At 39.3% G+C, this 6,480-nt stretch overlaps 1 long non-coding RNA gene across 2 annotated transcripts in view; it reads right to left on the bottom strand.

Annotated features, from left to right (window-relative positions):
- The window catches only part of LOC138407220 (uncharacterized), a 48,076-nt gene continuing 41,596 nt past the window's right edge, over positions 1 to 6,480 (bottom strand). Inside the window, exons 2-4 of one of the 2 annotated variants that reach the window (XR_011240635.1) lie at positions 1,549 to 1,709; positions 1,282 to 1,360; positions 1 to 1,108 (exon numbers count right to left, since the gene is read on the bottom strand). This is a non-coding gene — a long non-coding RNA (uncharacterized lncRNA). The remainder of the gene's footprint in view (positions 1,109 to 1,281; positions 1,361 to 1,548; positions 1,710 to 6,480) is intronic. The other variant, XR_011240636.1, reaches the window with a different exon arrangement.

Raw genomic sequence — 6,480 nt, 5'->3', positions numbered from 1 at the left:
GCACTGGAAACTTTAATAAACATATTTTTCTAAATCACACTTTTGGTCTTAAACTAAGAAACACACATTATGATTTTGTACAATCTGCTGTTAACTTAAGAAGCAAAGAAACAAACATCAATTTTAGAATATTACTTATCAGATTAAGCCCTGTGTGTGCATTATTGCCCATTAAGAATGGTGAGGTTTAGATGCTTTTAATAGGCCTTTCCTGGATTGCTGTGACTCACACAGCTCTGGCTGGGTTTCCCCACACATGCATTTGAAGATGGTTTCGATTACTGAGTCAGTAAAAATGGCAAAAGATGTGTCATGCTACTATTCTTCTAAGTACATCTTAATAGAATAATGTGAGAGAATTGTGTTGATGCTGTGTCATCCTTTGTCAACATTCAGACAAAGTTACTGAGGCTGCAAGAGCATCTTCATTTTTATCTGGTGAATGAGGAAAGCAAATTTTTTAAAAGGGTTTGTTTTTTTCCATCATCACAACCATCCATCTGTGTGGCCTCTGATAGTTCAGATTATCAGAGCACAGATGTTTAAACACTCATGACTTTTTCACCTTCGCCAATGGGTTTGTTTTCACTCCTTTATTTTTGTTGTTTGGTTTGTTTGTTTATTAGCAATTAAATTTGGGTGTGGATCCGATCAGGGGGCCGATCCAGGAACATCGTGAAATGTGGCATGTTTCAAAATTTCTCTTTTTCTCAGATAATCATCTTGAAGAATTTTTTTTCATGAGTGTATACAATTTGGGGCAGATCCAAATAAAAATGTGTATCTGGTGAATTTAAATGTGGTTTCATAAGCGGAGGTATAAACTCTATTGAGACTATTAGATCTCTGTGTGTTATCAGGTGAAGAACTGGGAGGCTGCATCTCTCAGAACTCTCCACAGCATCAGATAGATGACCCAGTTATCATACATCCACTCACAATAGACAATGGTCACAAAGCAGGATATGCAAACGGCCACGTCTGAGCTGAGGGGGTCTGGTCAGTTCCTCTAACCACATCCGGATGTTTGTCAGTCAACCACGGCTCGAAAGGTATCAGGCACACCTGCGTTGAGTCTGAACCAACAACACAGACAGTGCTGGACCTACTGAAAGCATAAATTACATAATCACTGAAATTATAAGAATTTACTGCATGAATAAAAACATATGGGATAATTTCCATATGTGAGTGTTGTCACTCTCAGCATCTACAGTAAAGAGAAAGTAGATTATCATGTATCTGGAAACAGTTTTATCTTAAAACAAGGAAAACAAATACCCTTCCAGCAGTGATTTGCAAGTTGGCAGAATGTCAATGCACGTTAAAAGCACTGGGTCAAGGGTGAGTCGCTAAAACACTGCAAGAGTAGGGGAGAGAAAGAGGGAGACATGGACTTAGCAGGAAGGCAAAACAATTAATAATAGGGAGCTATTACTGAGGGATTGTCAGTGCTAGGAGGGAGGTCGGGTTTCAGACTCTTTTGAAGACTTTGATGGTACAAAACAGGCCTCATTATAGAGATATTATCTCTATTCATACACTTACAGAGCCGCTTGGATCCCTGCTGGGAAAGATTAGGTTCCTCCACTTGAGAACATCCTTCTTGGGTGCCTGGCTCACAGAGTGGTGTTCTCAGCTCAGGGCACACCCACACAGCACGGCTCAGCTCAACTCAGCTCAGCCTCAAAGGTTCCCCGTACCTGCGTCTGATGGAAGAAATTATGCAGTGGATTACACACGTAAATTTTACTTGAGCTCAACAATATTAACCAGGATTAGTTTAACTGGACTTTTACTAAATCCTCAATGTGAGTTATGACCTTGAAATCATCCACATTACTGTAGTTGACATCATCAAAGATGCTCACTGTAAAACAGCAAGACAGTGCACGTTCAGACTTTTAACAAAGAAATACATTATGCTTATTTCTGCTCGGCCACTGAGCTCAGAGCCCAAACATTTGCTTGCAAGACACCACAAAGCAATCTACTGCCACATCTGACGTTCACACGAGGCCCGAGCTCTGCTGTTGACCTCGGGGGGCCACTCTGATTTGTGAGGAGTTCTGCAGCACATAGAGTGATTGTGTAATTTTAATCACAGGAAATTTCAGCAAAGGATGGACAACTACAACTTCCTGTGGTTCTCATACTCTTTTCTGAGTTTGTTTTCACGTGTTTCCTTTTTATTTTGACCTGCAGAAGAGAAATAGGGCCACATATACTAGTGAGTAGATAAAAGCAGAATTTAAACTACATATATGGTGTTTTAAATTCCATAATATATACCATGTATATATATATATATATAAGATATTGTAAATTTACTTTTACAATGGAAACCTGAAAGTATTCAGTAGGCATAGGTTGAGCTGTGCCTTGAAAAACTCCTTCTTTTATGGTGCAATGATTAGAAAAAAGTCACATCAAAGCAGGAGAGGAAAAAAAAAGATTCGGACTTAAAAGTAGTAATGTAGTAAAAAGGTTGTAGGATTGTACAGTAGAATAGTATTGTTGTTATTCTTTCTTTCTCTTTGTTTGCATGTGTGCTAAATTTTTATTTTATCTCATAAAAGACAAATAGAACCACATATATGCTACTAAGTAGATAAGAGAAGGACTTAAGTGCCATCTATCATATTTGTATAGCTCATCATTATACATAACATGTTTATTTATATTTATTTATTTAAGAGATAATGAAGTTCTAAAAATTAATGATTTTATGATGTCAACTTAAAAGTATTAGTAGAAGGCAGTTAAGTCATAGTAAACATGGTTACAATGTATACAGTACAATACAAAGTGCATTACATTGAATGTTATGCAATGTTGTATGAATAATAGTATACAAATCTACAAATACACTCTAACACATCGGCCAAATGGATGATAGACTATTGAAAATATTTATTTTGTTTTACATTATTAACATCTTCAGATTTTATTCATTATAAATTGCTGTTACAATAATTATTAGCAACAATTTGATTTAAACATTTTCTTCCGTAAAGATTAGCAACTCTTCCCTGAACATAGTGGAAAAATAAATGGTTAAAGGGGTTGGACATTTTATCATTGACATATGGAATCTGTTGCGACGTTTAGCTGGAAGTATAATCTAATTATCAAGCATGTGCAACACAACAATCTGCCTCTATCTGCAGAGAGAACTGAAGGGAGTAGCACATTTTAATGGAAGTTCACTTTGTACAATTCAAATATATTTTTTAGTTAAAACTACAGATGACTTACTGATAAGCAAATACAAAGAAATTTACAGTTGTGATCATCATAAAGCAACTTACCTAGACACCAACAACACAACTTATGTCTCTAACATCTGCTGGTGATCCCTGACATTAGCTGGTGCATGGTTGGCACTTATCATTTTTATCATATCTATTTATTAAGACTCCACCCACTCCCCAACACAGTCTCCTTGACACAGATACACGACCAGTTTCTTTTCTTTGTTACCCTGTTTGACTTTAAAGGACAGAAACAGGAGAGAAAAGATGAGTAAAGAGCCAGAAAACACATAAAGCCTGCGGAAGTTAACAGACACGACACTGTGGTTTAATTGAGGGTGAAAGACTATGATTTTTACTAGGCCCATTTACATCTTTGCCGAAAGTTGCTTTGATGAGGAGCCTGGCGGGGGCCAAGAAACAGAGCATACACGCAGGTAGACAGGAATGGCTTGGGGGAGTTGGGGGTCGTAGCTCGGAGTTTGGAATAAAAGGTTACTGGATTCTCTCCAGCAGATTTTTATTCCTTTTTTTGTGAGGGTTAAGTTTAAATAGGGGTTAGGGGGACAGCAAGTCTCGGGGGCAGTAAATGAGCAAAATAATGTGAAGTGACTGTCACTGTACAAACAAATACAAAACTAAGAACAAATACTAAACTAAGACACACTTGGAGTAGAATAGAATAGATTAGAAAGCCTTTATTTATCATTGTATTATGTCTATCTATCTATCTATCTATCTATCTATCTATCTATCTATCTATCTAAAAAGAAAATGACACAAGATATAACTTTCATACGATCGTTAAACTACATAAGAATATTAAAAACTTCCAACTAATCTGGCCTCAGGGTGTTAACTATAACTGAAGTAAAGCAGATGAGTGACAACGCTAACTGGGCAGCATCATTTCAGAATGTCTGCATCTTCTTCAGCTTTCTTTCACTTTTTCAATCTCCCTTTATATTTTGATAGCATCAACATTGGTGGAGAAAAAAGGTACGTGTTAGTTTTCATCTCACGTTTAAAATTTAAAACTTGGAGGATTAGTTTGTCATTATGGAAAGCACAGTTCTTTTTTCTTCATGTACTGCAGCATAGACCATACATAAGCTTGGATGAAATAACAGCTCGCCAAAATAGAGTTCAAAGAGTCTTGATCACCACCTGGTGGCTGGTTGCAGCATAGGCCATAAAACCCGCCTCCTCCTTGTTATCAAACGATAAATAAATTTTTCTCAAAGAGGATTTTTAGGTAGTTCTTTTCAAAATGACATATATTGAAGAGTCATTTTAAACATAATGATGGACAGATGAAACTCAGCTGCGATTGGTTGTGATTGTTTTTATCAACATCATCACTGTGGCTCCTTCTCCTGATCCCTACTGTGTCGATTCTGACTCCACATACGCAAACTGGCAGATAGTGGGAGGAAGTGGAGACGCGATTGTTGTTTTATTGAAAATTATGAATCTGTCACAACGAGGACGAGATTTTCTGCTTACAGTCAGGGTATTTGATTTTTTTAAAATGTTTTTGCACAGAGTACTAGCTGTGTTGCCATGTCTAAAATCGCAATGCTAACCTAGGATAACTGGCTGTATAACTTATTGTATATTTATTGCAGAGTGCTTTTATTTTATTTGTTCCAAAAAGCCAAAAAGGCTTATTTCCCAAAAGTCGAAAAAAAAGTTGATGTCCAATAAGATAGTATAGAATATGTCTTTGTTCTTCTTTTGCTTTACATTGATATTAAAGGTAATACCATTAAATAACGAGTCACCACCGATATCTGAACTCCTCGGGCTGAGCTTGATGCTTTGTCCTAATCAGGCTCATTTCACAGCCTGTAAAAAAACAGACAAGAGTGTTGGAAGTCACAAAAAAGGTGTTCTTCATTTCCGTTCTGCCCTCCCAAAATTAAATGACAAAGATCAGAGAGGGTGTTTCATTGAAATATTAACGCAGGTGATCAGAGAGTCTCATGGGCTTCATCTGGACTAACTCCACCAACACTCCTGCAACCTGCTCTGTGTTTCCGACCACTTGATGATTCAAACCAGCGGCCATTAAAAAATAGGGAAAGGGTCCCTTAATTTGCCCCATGTGGCCAGAGAGAGAGAGACGAAAGGAGAGTGAAGGTGTCAAAAAAAAAAGAAAGGCCGGCCTCTGAGCTGGGTCAGTGGACAGTAATGGAGCTGATTTGACTGAGTTGCACAATGCCTTACCGTGCACGTGAAGGGGGACAGGGATGGCAGAGGTCACAGGACTGGAAGGGGATGTAAGTTTTTCCAGGTGCCCCGAAATTATGATAATAAAACTTGTATGTAGGAAAACAAATTATTTGTGTTTTTTTTTTGTTTTTCACAGTACAAACTTTCTGAGTGAGAATGGATAGGGAGTGGTGCGCGTCGTAGGCTTTCCAGTTTGCTTGAAATGGTTATGAATGAGTTAGGTGGCCCCACCCCACAACCCCCCACCCAGCCCCAGCCCTCTCCTTTTCAACACCCGAGATGCCGGCCCTGCCCAGGATAAAATGCAGGACGACTCAGCCGGTGCCTCCACAGAAGAGAGGACTGGCTGACTGACTGCACAGCAGAGCGCGAGGCCATTAACTTACTGCTTCGCTGCCCTGTGCTGGCTGACACACACTCGCTGACTGCCACTCACTCTGACACATACAAACACACTCTCACTGCCTCGCTCTCTCTCTTTCTCTCTCTCTCTCTGTCGCAAACACACACACACAAACACACACACACACACACACACACACACACTTGCTCTCTCCCTCCCATACTCACTCACTTACTCACTCCCTCTCTTTCCCTCTTCCTCTCCCAGTATCACACACTCACGCACACACAAACACACACGCATACACACTCACATAGAGTCAGTCACCAACCCTCATTCAACTGCGGGCCAGCAGCTCAGACAGGCACCTTGTTACTATCCAGCTGGAAAGAGCAGAGCACTGCGAGGTGCACACACACACACACACGCACGCACACAAATACTCACACACGTGAGCATCAACTGCCCAGGACTTTTTATCTGTGGACCAGGAAAGAAGAAGGAGGAAGACATACTGACAGACAAGGAGCGGGATTGAAGAGGAACTTTTCAAGGTGGATCCATTGAATTTATGAAAGCAGTGGACAACCAGTGGACAAACAGACAAAACAGGACTGAAGATGAAAACTGAAGAAAAGAGCTTGTTTC

Source organism: Paralichthys olivaceus, chromosome 3 (assembly GCF_024713975.1).
Source record: "Paralichthys olivaceus isolate ysfri-2021 chromosome 3, ASM2471397v2, whole genome shotgun sequence".
In the NCBI taxonomy this organism is placed as follows: Eukaryota; Metazoa; Chordata; class Actinopteri; order Pleuronectiformes; family Paralichthyidae; genus Paralichthys; species Paralichthys olivaceus.
The sequence above is the reverse complement of the archived record's forward strand: the minus strand, read 5'-3'. Positions and strand labels throughout refer to the sequence as shown.